The sequence below is a fragment of the Pleurodeles waltl genome, chromosome 3_1 (assembly GCF_031143425.1).
Source record: "Pleurodeles waltl isolate 20211129_DDA chromosome 3_1, aPleWal1.hap1.20221129, whole genome shotgun sequence".
NCBI classification, from domain to species: domain Eukaryota; kingdom Metazoa; phylum Chordata; class Amphibia; order Caudata; family Salamandridae; genus Pleurodeles; species Pleurodeles waltl.
The window spans coordinates 1,753,991,614-1,754,007,715 of record NC_090440.1 but is presented as its reverse complement, the minus strand read 5'-3'; the positions used below and the strand labels follow the sequence as shown (position 1 = coordinate 1,754,007,715).

At 44.9% G+C, this 16,102-nt stretch overlaps 1 protein-coding gene across 2 annotated transcripts in view; it reads left to right on the top strand.

The window, feature by feature from the left end:
• ADARB1 (adenosine deaminase RNA specific B1) overlaps positions 1-16,102 on the top strand; it is a 770,933-nt gene that overhangs the window by 374,653 nt on the left and 380,178 nt on the right. For both annotated transcript variants that reach the window (XM_069225700.1, XM_069225699.1), the window contains one exon: positions 8,068-8,105. The gene's annotated coding sequence lies outside the window, so the exon portion shown is untranslated. The remainder of the gene's footprint in view (positions 1-8,067; positions 8,106-16,102) is intronic.

Sequence of the window (16,102 nt, the reverse complement as noted above, 5' to 3'; positions counted from 1 at the left end):
TTGAGCAAATTGACAGGTCCAATCAAATCCACTGCAACCTTACTCCAGGCTTTCCCAGGCACTTCAATAGCTTCAACAGGGGATGGCAGGACAACCTGAGATTTGTCACTGATAGCACAGGCCAAACAATCTCTCACAAAGTGTTCTACATCTCTGTCCAGTCCAGGCCACCAGAAATCCTCTCTTATTCTCCGTTTCATAGCCCGCATACCTATGTGTCCTTCATGTCCCAAGGATAATACTTTGTATCTTAAATCCTTAGGTACAACCATTGCATCCGCACGCATCAACACGTTATTTACAATAGATAACTCCTCAAAAACATGTTTGTACACTTCACACTGTTCAGACTTGCATACAGACCATCCCTGTGCTATGCCCTTCATGACCTCCTTCACTTGATCATCACTTCCACATGCTTGCCTCCACTCATCTTCCGTCACCGCACCACCCAAATGAAACTCTATAGAACATACCAGTACATCATCTTCTTCTGGTTCCTCCTCATCTGACTCATTCTTGCAAGGAAGAAGGGAAAGAGAATCAGCAAGTGTATTCCTTGCACCCGGAATATATTCCACATGAAAGTTATACATTTGTAATCTGTACTGCCACTTAGCTATTCTAGGAGTGGCTCGATGCGCACCAGAGGTAGAAAACAATTGCACTAAGGGTTTGTGATCCATCCTGACTGTAAAGTGCACACCCCACAAATACGATTTGAAATGCACAATGCCCCACCAACATGCAAGGGCTTCCCTTTCAATAGTTGAGTAAGTTTCTTCGGCACCTCTCAGACTACGTGAAGCAAAGGCTACCACTTCATCCCTACCATTTTTCTTCTGCATTAAAACAGCACCTAATCCAAGTTGACTGGCATCCGTCATTATTACTATTTCGTCCCTAGTGTTAAAAGACTTCAACGGAACTGCCATTGCTACTTCCTTTTTAATGGCTGCAAACTCCCGTTCACACTCCAGACACCAATCAAATTTGACATTTTTCTTTAAAAGAGATCTGATTCTATGAGTTTTACTTGCACAATTAGAAATGAACCTTGAATAAAATTCAATCAGACCCATGAAGGATCTGACTTGGTCTTTATTACTAGGAGACTGAAAATCTTCAATAGCTTCAACCAGCTTTTTCTTTGGTTCCACTCCACACTTAGAAATTTTATACCCTAGATAATCAATACTAGATACACTAAATTTACATTTGTTTGCCCCTAGTAAAATCCCCTTTTTATTCAACAAAGTTAATACCTGTTCCATTCTTTCATCATGCTGTGCTTGATCCTTGCCAAAGATTAGAATGTCATCCTAGAAAGCAATTACACCTTCCATACTTCCAAATAAACTATCCACCACCCTTTGGAATACCGCAGAGGCTGAAGCTAAACCAAATGGCATGCGTCTAAATTGGAACAACCCTTCCGGAGTAACAAAAGCTGTCAAATGTCTTGACTCACGATGCAGATTAATTTGATGATAAGCCGATGTCATGTCCAACAAACTGAACACGCTGGCCTCATCTAGAATGGATAGAATTTCAACAATGTTAGGCAATGGATGGCAATCCACCCAAATTTGTGCATTGAGATCACGTAAATCAACACACATGCGAATAGAGTTATTGGCTTTACGAGCAATTACTATGGGGGCCACCCAATCTGATGCATCCACCCTCTCAATTATGCGTTGATCACATAATCTATCTAGCTCCTTTTTCAACTCTGCTCTCAACGCTAAAGGTACTCTACGTACTTTATGAACCTTGGGAATTGCATTCTCCTTTAACTTTATCTTGTGTGCAAATCCCTTGAACATGCCAATTCCTTCTTTAAAAACACCTGGAAATGCATCAATCCACATAGAACTAATAGATAACACCTGGTTATAATTCTTGCTCAGTATAACTTGTTCGGGGTTATTGGGATCTAACAAAATACCCAACTTGCTTTGGTCTTCCCAACCTAAAAGACAAGTATCATCATTAGCTACATACACTACTCCCTTAGTCACATTACCTTGGAAACTCAACTCGACTTCACACTCCCCCAAAACTTCCACTGGTTTGCCACCATATCCCACAGGCTTGATGCTAGACTTCCTGAGTCCAACATGGCTGAAATTTTCCTTCCACACCTTTTGACTAACAAGTGTATAAGGTGACCCAGAATCGGCTACAACAATTATTTCACGGCCATTAATTGACAATTTACAGGTAGCCCTTTTAGTATTGTTAAGCATAACAGCATCACTCTCATTAGAACAACACACAACAGTAAGAATTTCGTCATCCTCATTAGAGGAAGAATTAGATCCATCCAAATTGTCATTGTGTAACTTAAAAACCTTAGCCCTTGAACTGGAACTTGATATGTTAACAGCCCTACACACTCTAGCAAAATGCCCAACTTTGGAGCATTTTGCACATTTTTTACCTACTGCAGGGCAATTACTTGCATTACCTAAATGGGTGGAACTACCACACCTAAAACATTCCCTTTATTTGTAATTTTCCTTCCTAACTGATGTTTCAGCTTTGGCAATTGCTTGGGATTTGTTAAATTTCTGTTTGATTATAGCTACTTTCTGATGAGAATCTTTCTGACTAGTTATATTCATCTGTTGCTATCTCCACGGCCTTTTCTAAAGTTAAATTCGGTGTAGACAATAGTGTCTCTTGAACTTTCTTATTATTGATTTTCTCGACAAGTTGATCTCTAATCATTTCATCCTCACATGCCTTGTAATCACAGGAAACCGCTAACATTCTTAAAGCCCCCACATAGTTAGCAACTGGTTCACCAGGAACTTGCACCCTTTTATAAAATTTGTGTCTTTCCATAATAACATTTTTACACAATCTAAATCTGTTATCAAGAGACTTAATGGCAGAAGCATATTCATCAATACCGCCATCACCTTCACCCACATCTAATGCAACAGTCACCTGTGGAATGTGTTTTAAAATTTTGCGGCCCTCTGGACCTAAACAATGACGTAAAACAGCAAACTTTTTCCTATGAGTAAAAGAGTCACCGTCAATGGCATCTAAATATGCCTCGAAACCTTCTTTCCAGGAATCCCAATCCGCTTCTGAAGAAACAGGATCCGGAGAGAATACAGGAGGAGGAAGAATGGATAGCTGCATATTAAATGTAACCACACTAAATGTTAATTAAAATTAAGCAATGAGGAATCGTGTAAAACACAGATATGCGTGTCCTGTTAATTTTCAAAACACACTGCGCAAGGTGTGCGTGTCACCGCAGAAAACAGGTTGAAGAAGAACAATTTAACATTACTATACTGCTTGAAATGCTTGGAAAAACTTGGAAACAAGTAACTTGCAGAATGAAGACACTTTCCACTTAGTAACGTCAACAGATGAAATGAATCACGAAGAATTGGCCGGTTCACTCGTTTCCTGGCGTCTCCGTTGCCAGGAAACGAAGTAACTCATAAGACGCGTATGCAGCGTCTTCGTTGCTTAGCAACTAGGTTCCCAACGCCGGCGCGTGACGGGACACGTGAATAACGACAGGAGGTGTCGCGCGCTGGATCCGACACGCGCAGAAACCTCCTTGTGTCAAACAGCCCAAAAATCGATGAAAATAAAGGCAGACAGATTGCAGGCTCCTCGAAGAACGGAGACGCAAAGACTCCTTTCAGCAGGATCGAAACACTGAAGGCCGGTTGAAGACGCCGTTCGTTGAACTCCTCAAAAGTTCCACATCACGAACTGAAAAGGTGCACACGTAGGTCCAGCTGTCCTGCAGTCCCTCGTCGCCAATGAAAAGTCTTGGTTGCTTGTAAGTATTCTTTATTTTCAGTGTAATATACAATAATGCAGAACAGCAAAATACCTCCGCCACCGACGCCCTTCCAACCGTTTCTCCCGTCGTATGTCGAGTCTCGAGACCAGGTTCTCGAATCCTTACAAGACTCGACATACGAACTGAGAGAGAACCCAACAGAGGTCCACAAGAAAGCCCGGAGTAACATATCCCCAGGGTAGAAAATCATGCACAAAGAAACCGAGTGCAGAGCAGGCACATTTTTGATACATGAGACGCAGTGTCATTTCCCAAATTCTGCCACCCCAACTCCTATAAACCACTTGTCTTTTTTGCGCCATTCTCTGTTATCCTCTCAAACTATTCACAGGGGCCTGGGGTTCAGCAAGTGAATGGGCACTCAGACTGAACCTGCAGGCACGTGCAGGGGCTGTTCATCAAGACTGGCCAGTCATTAGCTTAGTAGGCTGCTGGTGACATAGACCGAAGCTTGTGCTTTCTCCTCCTGCAGTACTTTTTGTTGCTGCTGCTGAGAGGTGGAGTGTGCCTTTCGCAGTATCCTCCCAAATGATGAAACATCCTTACTGCATGTGCATGCTAATGTGATTAAGCACCCCTTTACAGGCCAATTCTTTTCCATCTGGAAGAACACGCTTTCCCCAGTAGTGTATTGGTTTGAGCCAGGGGAGCAAATGGGCTGATTAGCGGGTTGTGGATGCTAGCCAGAAACTGCAGCTGGAAGAGAGCTATTGCTGTAGCAGCATATTCAGCCTTGGAAAAAAAGACACCTAACTTGCAGTCCACTTGAGTCATATCCAGATGACCAGTATGCCCTGTTTACTGTTTGGGAATAGTTTTCATTAACCCATTCAAGTTTTTGATCCTTTGGCAGTTCACCACACTTGACATTTCTCTCTCTCAGGAATTGATGGGGAAACCCTATACGTTTTTTAGGGTCAAGCGCACAAACGCTCCGTCCCTGTTGTAATCTCTCTTTGGGCGTTTAACCACGCCCATGTCACACTTGTCCCGTTCATTGGTTTGTGGGCTTGCCTTTTAAAATCCGCTTGATTCCATTAGTAAAAGGTAAGCATACATCATGCCTTTTCCAGTGTTTAGCCCTCCTCGAGCGCACTGGCCAACTACTGAAAACATATGATGCTCCATGTTTTCAGCCTGGTTTCTGCACTAGTTTTACATAACGAGATTGCGCTCTACTTTTTTCTTTCAATTTATGTGGCAAGAAAAGTCCTGTTAGGAATTTACAACGCTAATAGCTGTAATTCGAGCAAATGCGAGACCCGTTGCATTGCAAATGTTTGTTTTAAGCAGCGGTTGCTTGTATGCAGTCCTCGATCCAAGGTGGAATTTTAGTTCAGTGGGAGGGACAAGCTTCTTTCAGGTTGTTCTCAACTTTGATCACAAGCCTTTAACTCACTGATGGTAACCAACACATTAGGCCTCAGATGACCTCCTCTATTTTTTTAAAATAAATTTTTACCTTATTATTGGTGCTGTAGTGGCCTCCTATTAAATTAACCACAATGAGTCACGTGTCTAGTGTCTGCAGAATGTTTGAAATATACTGGGGACCAAGATTTGGAATGGATTTTTCCAGGCTGGTCAGTATCCAGGTCACTTCCCAAACTTCACGTTGCAGCGGATACTCTGTGAATCCAACTCATTCGCTCTCTAACATACAAATTCATGCACTCCTAATCTCAGTACTTAATTTGGCATTTGCAATACCCTTTCTAGTGGGAGATCTTAACATGAAATGATTCTAACAGATGCACGAAGGCTACAGTAATACACACGTGAAAACCCATTCCATGAACTAACTTTGTCTCCTACAAAATTGCTGAAGCTTCCCATATGTACTCTTGAGTTGAGCGGAGTCTTTGTCACTGCTGTATTTTCAGGAATAAAACTGTTGGGTATTCACTGATGTTGTATGACAGTCTCTGGCCCCATCCTAGCTTGGTTGTTAATCACTTACTCACAGTGACAAGGATCAGAATTTTAATAGATTGAGTGTGAAGTAAAAAAAAAGTTTCATACATTTTACACTTTTTTCTTGCTGCGTGTGTCAACTACAGCTACTTCAAAGAGTACATCTGCCTTCCCCACTGTCCAGAGTTCCTCAGTTCCAAGTAAAGTGGGTTAAGGTTTCACCCTCTACCTACTATTTTGTCACATCTAAGGGAGGACGAGGGGGCCCTGCAGTGCAGTCTCTCTTCACCCTGCTGCTCTCCTTTCCATGGACCACATCATACACAAAAGACTCAAGGGAGCGAATTAGGTACTGTGATCTCTCCTCCCACCACCGTTCCTCAACTCCCTGGCCATGGGTAGACCTGAGGAAAGTTGGATGCTACTGCATCATCAATTGTCACCTCAACCGAGACCACTAGCGCTCATTCAGGAGATCGGACGATGTCTGCCCACAGGAGTGGGGAATATGCGTCTGCCCTCAAGAAAGGGCATGATGTGTCTTCCCTCGGGAGCGGGGGCGATGTGTCTTCCCTCGGGAGCGGGGACAATGCGTCTGCCCTCTGGAGCGGGGACAATGCGTCTGCCCTCTGGAGCGGGGACAATGCGTCTGCCCTCTGGAGCGGGGACAATGCGTCTGCCCTCTGGAGCGGGGACAATGCGTCTGCCCTCTGGAGCGGGGACAATGCGTCTGCCCTCTGGAGCGGGGACAATGCGTCTGCCCTCTGGAGCGGGGACAATGCGTCTGCCCTCTGGAGCGGGGACAATGCGTCTGCCCTCTGGAGCGGGGACAATGCGTCTGCCCTCTGGAGCGGGGACAATGCGTCTGCCCTGTGGAGCGGGGACAATGCGTCTGCCCTGTGGAGCGGGGACAATGCGTCTGCCCTGTGGAGCGGGGACAATGCGTCTGCCCTGTGGAGCCGGGACAATGCGTCTGCCCTGTGGAGCCGGGACAATGCGTCTGCCCTGTGGAGCCGGGACAATGCGTCTGCCCTGTGGAGCCGGGACAATGCGTCTGCCCTGTGGAGCCGGGACAATGCGTCTGCCCTGTGGAGCCGGGACAATGCGTCTGCCCTTGGATGCGTCTGCCCTTGGATGCGTCTGCCCTTGGATGCGTCTGCCCTTGGATGCGTCTGCCCTTGGATGCGTCTGCCCTCGGATGTGTCTGCCCTCGGATGTGTCTGCCCTCGGATGTGTCTGCCCTCGGATGTGTCTGCCCTCGGATGTGTCTGCCCTCGAGAGCGGGGTCGACGTGTCTGCCCTTGGATGTGTCTGCCCTTGGATGTGTCTGCCCTCGGATGTGGGGTCGACGTGTCTGCCTTTGGGAGAGCGGGGTCGACGTGTCTGCCTTTGGGAGAGCGGGGTCGACGTGTCTGCCTTTGGGAGAGCGGGGTCGACGTGTCTGCCTTTGGGAGAGCGGGGTCGACGTGTCTGCCTTTGGGAGAGCGGGGTCGACGTGTCTGCCTTTGGGAGCGTGGGAGCGGGGTCGACGTGTCTGCCTTTGGGAGCGTGGGAGCGGGGTCGACGTGTCTGCCTTTGGGAGCGTGGGAGCGGGGTCGACGTGTCTGCCTTTGGGAGCGTGGGAGCGGGGTCGACGTGTCTGCCTTTGGGAGCGTGGGAGCGGGGTCGACGTGTCTGCCTTTGGGAGCGTGGGAGCGGGGTCGACGTGTCTGCCTTTGGGAGCGGGGTCGACGTGTCTGCCTTTGGGAGCGGGGTCGACGTGTCTGCCTTTGGGAGCGCGGGGTCGACGTGTCTGCCTTTGGGAGCGCGGGGTCGACGTGTCTGCCTTTGGGAGCGTGGGAGCGGGGTCGACGTGTCTGCCTTTGGGAGAGCGGGGTCGACGTGTCTGCCTTTGGGAGAGCGGGGTCGACGTGTCTGCCTTTGGGAGCGTGGGAGCGGGGTCGACGTGTCTGCCTTTGGGTGCGTGGGAGCGGGGTCGACGTGTCTGCCTTTGGGAGCGTGGGAGCGGGGTCGACGTGTCTGTGCTCAGGAGCAAATGCCACTCCGACAGTGCTGCTTAGTGTGTGGTTTCTTGGTAGCGTGTGGATATTTGACAGCGGGATCAGCCATTGCTCTAAGACTAATTGAAAGAGCACAAGGGTAAGTGAGGGGAAGGCAGCAGGTGTGAGAGTTTAAAGGGTGGCAGGTTATTGGGTTGAATATATGTACATTTCAGGAAAGCGAGGGTGTCGGGAATATTGCAGTAGGGTCATTTGACATCCCTTGTGAAGAATATTTTAAATGTTTTTTTTTTTTGTTTTGTTCATTAGGTTCCCGGATTGAAGACTCTTGTGGCTCATAACAACAGGTAGGACTTTAGAATTACCTTTTACCTTTCTGTTCCGGTTCCAAATTTTGTATATGGTGTAATTTGTCAGTGCATACCAACTCACGACTCGCACAAATGCTGCCAGATTTTGTGGAGAGTAGGGAATGCAAAAATATTGCCTGTCAGTTGCTTAAATACATTCACTTTTTCAGTAGTAGCTTTGTTAGGACAGTATGGCTGGGCCAAGCCTCTGCCAAAAATTCATATTATTTTGTATCGTAGTGAAGTACATTATCCATGTGTAGCTTGTTATTATTCTAGAATAATGTGTAATTATGGAAATTAACGTCTTCTACCTTAGTTGATTGTTTCGATGGTGAGAAACCTATTCTTATCATCAACCCTGAATTATTTGTCTTAGTTGCAAAACATTGTTTCTTGGGTTGGTACCATCTTAAATTAAGAGATTCCTTCGTTCGGTAGTCTCCACTAGATATTTCACAGTGTGATTGTTTCCTCTGATGCCATGCTGAAGATTAAGCATGTTAATCTTTCTTCATGGGTTAGACACCTATCATGTTAATTAGTTTTCTCTCCTTTCTATGAAGTGCTAAGACAGCTTGCCTGGGATCACATGGTGAAGTTACTGTCACTTCATTTTCATTACTGAGCTACGCAGATGCCCACACCAGGAGTGGATCAAACCAGGGACTATTCAAAGACCATATATTGAGTTGGTTTGGCAATAGTTTTTCATCTGTTCCTGTCATGTGTAAGAAAATATAGTGGGATCCTTGCAGGTTATGCCACCATGCGCTCCCATGGTTGTCTAATTTTCAGAAATGTATACTTCACTTGTTGGCGTTTGACACAGACCCGGAAGAGAGCAGATATTAACCATGGCAAATGAGAGGTAAAATGGAACTACCCCTTCTCTGCCAAGCCCATATGTCAAAACTGTGCCCCAAAGAATGCAGATATCTTCTTACTTTACATGAGAATGCTATTACCTGGGGGGAAGGTGAGAGGGAGGGGGCAGTCACCTGTTCCGGGAGTTTTTTGACCATTTGACCCTGGTGTCTAATAGGCTTTCTGCCCACCCAGGTTGGGGGCAGAAACACTGCTGAGGCCATTATGGGGTGGGGTGATGGTCCGATGCCTGGGTGGGCCACCACTGCCCTTTTGGGTTTCACCGTTATTTTCTGGTGTCTAGTAGGCTTTATGGCCGTCTTGCAGGGTGGGGCATCCTTCTGCTGAAGAAGATGGACCAGCGTGCCCATGTTTCTTCACCCTTGCAAACATGCACCTACTTGGCATCTAGCCCATTTATTCAGCCTAGCAGGTGTAGGATACCAGTAAAATGTTGATTTGGCCAGGGATTTTTTCACTTTCTCGCCCTTGTCTGAGTGTGCTTGTATATGTATATCTTTCCACTCTGCTTCTTTTAGGGTTCGCCCCCTTGGATTTCTCTATCCTAGTAGTATGCATAAAGGGTTAAGTGATATCTGATATGAGTTTCTCATCTGCTACTTTTCTTACAAGCGGTTTCACAACTGATGTTTGTATTAGTCAGTATGTGGCTTACTAGGCTGGTGTAGAGCCCAATTTCCGATCTGGTAATATTGGAGCATCTCCAGCTTCGGTAATGCAGGTTAATCATTTCAAAAATATAATGTCTGCTTTTGTCAGAGAGATCTCCAGCTCTGGTACAGCACTGAATTGTCCACCTGTTAAAGGCAACTTAATCCATAGCATGCCCATAATGGGTGGCAGTTGTGAGAGAAATGTGTAGAGGCCGGCATATTGGCCACGTTATCCCACACAGCTAAAGTAACTCTAGTAACTGGAGTGGAATTGATACCCCATCTTTGCTATTTCTAGTCATTGCGATTCACAGCTGTGCCTCTCTGATAATCTTGTATATAAAGCATGATTGTTTGTCTGATTCCAGTTATACATATTCATTGAAATAGCATAATTGGGCCTCCAAGTAGGAGAGTTTGATATTAGTGGGGACCAGGCCAAAGTTCTTTGGGATAAACATAATCCTTCCCCAGCCATACTCTATCAATGTACTCATTTGTTTGAAGAGGCCGTGTGACTCCATGATGAGACTGAATGGTAAGGGGTCAAAAAATATTCCTTCCTAGTTTCTCCCTACTTAATACCAATGCTGAAAAAGCCCACATTAACCTTAATCAAAGGTGCATCTGTCCTATGCCTGGGCAGCTTTTTCTGCCTAAGTCTAAGGCCAGTCCTAAATGTTGCCTAGGAATTGTCAATTGCCTTGGTCAAAAACCTTTTTGGCATTGAGCGAGATCAGGAGGGAGTTTCTGTTGGTTACATATATGATTTCAGCTGTGTGCAAAATCTTTTTCTTACAGTACCCACATCTTCCAAAGATCAACCCAGATTTGTGTGGATCATTCAGGCCCAGGAAGATAGGACCTAGCATATCTGCTAGTGTGTTTGGGAAGATTTTTGCAGAGGCCAAGTAGGCAGATGGTCCTGTATGAGACGCAGAGAGGTGTTTGTCCAGTTCAGGAATTTCTGTAACTGAATCTAAAATCGGCTAGGCGTCTGAAAAGATATTAAACAGTCTTTGGGCCGAAAACGTCTTACGCCTAATCGTCTCTTATAAGTGTATGGTGATTTACCTGTTTCCATACACCCTATAGAGCTGATCAGTTTCTGTAGTCGTATTGGTGGATTGAACAGTTTGACTTGTTGCCATGTGGGCATGGAGCTATAGCCCCTGTCTGGTAGAGATTACTATAAAAGCCTATTAATGCTCTCGCTGTAGCAGAGTTGTCAGATCTCAGGTACTTATTTGCGCCCTTTACAGATTCTATCCATTATTTTCTGTCTTTGCAAATAGTAACACCCCAGTAGGTGGCCTGCCTTGTTGTCCTCTATAGTATTATTGTTTAAGTCTGAGCAGCAGTTATTCTGCTTTTTCAATATCCAATGCGCCCATACATGTGCCCTGAGAGCTAAAAGCTTATGCTAGGCCTTTGAGTAACCAGTTCTCTTGCATTTCCCCTCTATTCTCTCAATTGATATTCTAACTGTTCCTTAATCTTGGCCTGAGCTGTGCCCAACCTGGATGAAACTGCAGTCAGGCACCCCCTGAGAACTGCTTTGATGGTATCCCAGATTGTGCTCTTACTCACATAATTCTCTGTCTTGGATTCTAATAGAGTTCACAGCTTATTTCCTGATACATCTTTCCATTAGCAGGTTATTGTTTAATCTTCCCCACTTGTCCATGCATGGTCCACACAAGCAGAAACCGCTAGTGACACTGGGGCATGATTGGTTTGGTGCTGTGGGCAGTATTTGTCTGTTTTGTACTGGGAAGTAAAGATGAGCAGGGATCTAATCTGGCATATGTCCTGTAGCAGGTGGGGAAAAATGTGAAGCCCATTTAGTTGGGGTATATATTGTGCTACAGATCGTCCAAACTATTGTTATTTAAAAATGGCTGCATTCCATTCTGACCTGTCCTCAAAGATGGCCGGTCTTTAACATAATCTTTTAATATATTGAGGACCCCCACCATGATTGTCTCACTCTGCAATGTCCATTGTGTCTGCTCTAGCTGATTTGTAATGCTTTTCTTGTCTGGAGTTGTGGACCTATTGATTGGCTATGATGTAAACGTTTTTTTTTATTTGTTTTCCCTCAAACTATTTTAGGTTAGTATAGCCGCCTTCTTTGAGCAAGTTCCAGCATTTTTTTTTACACTATACAGCAGATTTAGTACAATTATGCTGCGTACGTTTACCATCTCGTTGTTGGTTTAGGCAGAATAATGCCAGAGAGAAAGTAATGTGAGCTCTTTCGCCAGTGTTAGCAGAGATATCAAGTAATTTGCCATATAGGGATCTCTTCCTGTCCCCAAACCACAACCATTACCTTCAGAGAGTGATGCCTATGTACTAGCATTGTCTACTCCGTATTTCACTAAGATAGTCTCTGAACCAGTGCGTATCTGCAATTCATCCAGGGTTGTCTGTGTTTTACACTGTCATTAGCGATGGTAGCCAAAAGACATTCTTTTAATGACTCCAATTTACCCTTGGGTCTAGACGCATGTGGCTGTAGTGACATTTACACCACAGGTTTATCGTTAAATGTATCCTATCCTTGAGCCAGTCTTCTCTTTCAGATTTTGAAATTCAGCACTTTACCGAAAGCTTCAGTCAGATTGCAATCTGACAAGTCAGCCACTCCACTACTAGCCCATAGTGTAGCCGCACCAAGCCCTCAGTGTCCCAGTGCAGGAGCAGAATGTAGCCTGGATACATAGAAAGGGTAGGTGCCCCGTGCTAAAATAGATGCCGCTCTGAGAGTGGTACTCCTGCAGGTACCAGACCAGTGGATCCAAGTCTAACACAAAAAGCAGAGGTCAAAGGGGACAGCCCTCTCTGGTGCCCCTAGCCACCAGGAAGGGCTGTAACCTCAGCCCGTTTGCCCATACTCTGGCAACTGGTTTAGTATTAAGTAAGTTAATTACTTTAAGGAATGAGCCACTAAGGCAAAATTTACACAATGTGGGGACAGAAAGCACTTAGTCACCAGGGATTGGTGTGTGTGTTTTGTTTGGGGGGTCAGCCCCCTGACCAAGGGTCGCTCCCCATGGGGGCACATTATTGTTAGCCTATTTTTGGAAGGTCCATCTGCACCCAAGGGGGCGGAAAGCCCACCAAAGACCATGGAAGATTTTTTTCAAAATAAGAGGGTGGGGGTATGGCCATACCCCCACCCCAAAGAAATGGGGCCAAAGTTGTTCTGCCCACAAGTGGGCAGATGGGGCCATTACCCCGGATCCCTCCACCCCACTCTCAAGGGGGCAGAAAGTCTACTAGATGCCAGGGAATTAAAAAAAAAATAAAAAAAATAGTGTGGTGGTGGCCACCAACCTGTATGGGCATGGTTATGTCCCCACCCCAAGTGAAGGGGGTAACAGTCTTTCAGCTCTCCCCCCTCACACTAAAACATCTTATCCCACAACAAGCAAGATGACATTTGATTATTTGGGGTTTTGGTTTTACATTTGGGCCATGAGAGCTTCTCTAACTCTCAAAATAGTCCCACTTGGAATAGTGAGGGCTGCACTTTTTGGACTTTGGGATGCTGCCATGTAGAAAAACTCCACAAGACCTAGACACATATGAAAACTAAACATCTGGGTGAGTCCAGGGTGGTGTGTTTCACATGCACCCGCACCATTTTCTTACTACCAATGCCCTGCAAACCTCCAACTTTGCTGGAAATCACACATTTTTTTCCTCATTTTTGTGATGGAATCTCCGGAATCTACAGGAATCCACAAAATTCGTACCATCCAGCATTGTCTCATCTATAACGATAAAAATTCTGCCCCACTTGTCAGCCTAGAAATGTTTTTTTTTTCTAAATGCTTTTTTGGACCCGCTTTGGTTCCCCATCAATTTCGACATGTTTTTGGCTCTTCCCTGTCACAGGCACTTGGCCCACCTACACAAGTGAGGTATAATTTTTACCAGGAGACTGCGATGAACGTTGAGGGGTAGGAAGCTTGTCCTGGTGCGGTGATCCCACACAGAAATGTGGAAAAAACGTTATTTATTTTTTTAGCTAAATTTGAGGTTTGCTGAGGATTCTGGGTAAGAAAACACTGGGGGACCCACACAAGTCACACCTCCCTGGACTCCCTTGGCCAGATGTTGAGGTTTGCAAAGGATTCTGGGTAGCAGATCCTGGTGAGAGCCCCACAAGTCACCCTATCTTGGATTCCCCTAGGTATCTAGTTTTCGAAAATGCACAGGTTTGGTAGGTTTCCCTAGATGCCGTCTGAGCTAGAGATCAAAATCCACAGGTAGGCACTTTCCAAAAAACACGTCAGTTTTCAATGTAAAAGTGTGATGTGTCCATGTTGCGTTTCCTGTCGCGGGCGTTAGGCCTGACCATACAAGTGAGGCACCATTTTTATCAGGAGACTTGGGGGAACACAGAATAGCATAACAAGTGTTATTGGCCCTAGTATTTCTCTACATTTTTTCCTTCCAAATGTAAGACAGTGTATAAAAAAGCCGTCTATTTGAGAAATGCCCTGTAATTCACATGCTAGTATGGGGACCCGAAAATTCAGAGATGTGCAAATAACCACTGCTTCTCAACACCTTATCTTGTGCCCATTTAGAAATTCAAAGGTTATCTTGATAGCTATTTTTTCTCTATTTCACCAAATGAATTGCTGTATACCCGGTATAGAATGAAAACCCATTGAAAGGTGCAGCTCATTTATTGGCTCAGGGTACCCAGGGTTCTTGATAAACCTAGAAGCCCTATATATCCCCGCAACAAGAAGAGCCAGCAGACGTAATGGTATATTGCTTTCACAAATCGGACATTGCAAGAAAAAGTTAGAGTAAAACGTGGAAAAAAATGGCTGTTTTTTTCAGGTCAGTTTCAATTTTTTTTAATTTCAGCTGTTATTTTCTGTAGGAAAACGTTGTAGGATCTACACAAGTGACCTCTTGCTGAATTCAGAATTTTGTCTACTTTTTAGAACTGTTTAACTCTCCGGGATCCAGCACTGGTTTCATACCCATTTCTGTCACTAACTGGAAGGAGACTAAAAGCGCAAAAAAATAAAAATAAATGGGGTATGCTGCAGTCAAATGTCAAAATTATGTTGAAAATTTTTATTTTCTGATTCAAGTCTGCCTGTTCCTGAAAGCTGAGAAAATGCTGATTTTAGCACCGCAGACCCTTTGTTGATGCCATTTTCAGGGAAATAATCACAAGCCTTCTGCAGCCCTTTTTTTTCCCATTTAAAAAAAACAAAACATTTTTTTCGTTGTATTTTGGCTAGTTTCTTGGTCTCCTTCAGGGGAACCCACAAACTCTGGGTACCTCTAGAATCCCTAGGATGTTGGGGGAAAAAAAGGAGGCAAATTTGGCGTGGGTAGATTATGTGGACAAAAAGTTATGAGGGCCTAAGCGCGAACTGCCCCAAATAGCCAAAAAAAGGCTTGGCACCTGAGGGGGAAAAGGCCTGGCAGCGAAGGGGTTAAGCAAGGACAAAGACCAATATAATGTACATTTTAATAGGAGCTTTTTTAGGTTTCAGGAGAACTGTAATAGCCTCTCTCATTGAGGGGGTAACATGCCATCTCCTCAGGGTTTTGTATGTAACTCAAGTAGATGTGGGGTAATATATTATTGTACTCCTTATAGAATTCAGTCTTATCAAGGTGTCTTTTCGTACTGCCAGATCATCAGTGACTACTGAGATTTCCTTCGTTAGTTCATTTAAACACTATGATTATGTTCTAACCACACGTGTGCTATTTTATTTAGGTAGCTTTCACTTTCTGGTGGGGTTTTTGCTACTTGGGCGGGGTATAAATGTTCATGGCATTTTATCAATTCCCCAACAATCTCATCACTCATTATTAGACTCTCCTCCCACGAAGGCCAGTTGTAATGTGCAGTAATGGTGTCGGTCTCTCCTGAGCAGTGGGGACATCATTCTACCGGGATCCTCTCTCTCCGTATTGCCTGGCTCATGTATATTTTCCCAAGAAGGCAACCTCTAGACTTGTTCATTATATCTTTGTAGAAGGATATTCACTTTAAGTAGGTTGTGCCATCTCTGAAGCTCTTTCCTACAGCTCTCTAGTCTTCAGTTTTTTCTATTGGTGTGCGGATATTTTTCAGGCTGCCTGAATGTATAGCAGTTATTAAGACTCGTATATAATCCTTGAAAGCTTCCCACAGTGTAGAATGTTTAGTTACAATACCAAAACCAGTATCAAAGGTGCGTTGGAAGAGTTCTGTCATTGCGTTTTCATCCCGGTACATGAATTCCAACAGTGACTCAATAAGGAAACTCCAGCTTGGAGGGTTCAGTCTAGAACTGGGCACTGCTAATATTTTCACGGGGAAGTGGTTTGAAAGAGTCTGTCCCGGACCCAGGGCATTCTCTCTTGGGACTCTAGCCAGTAGTCTGAGCGCTATAGTGTGTCATGAGGGGAAGAGTAAAA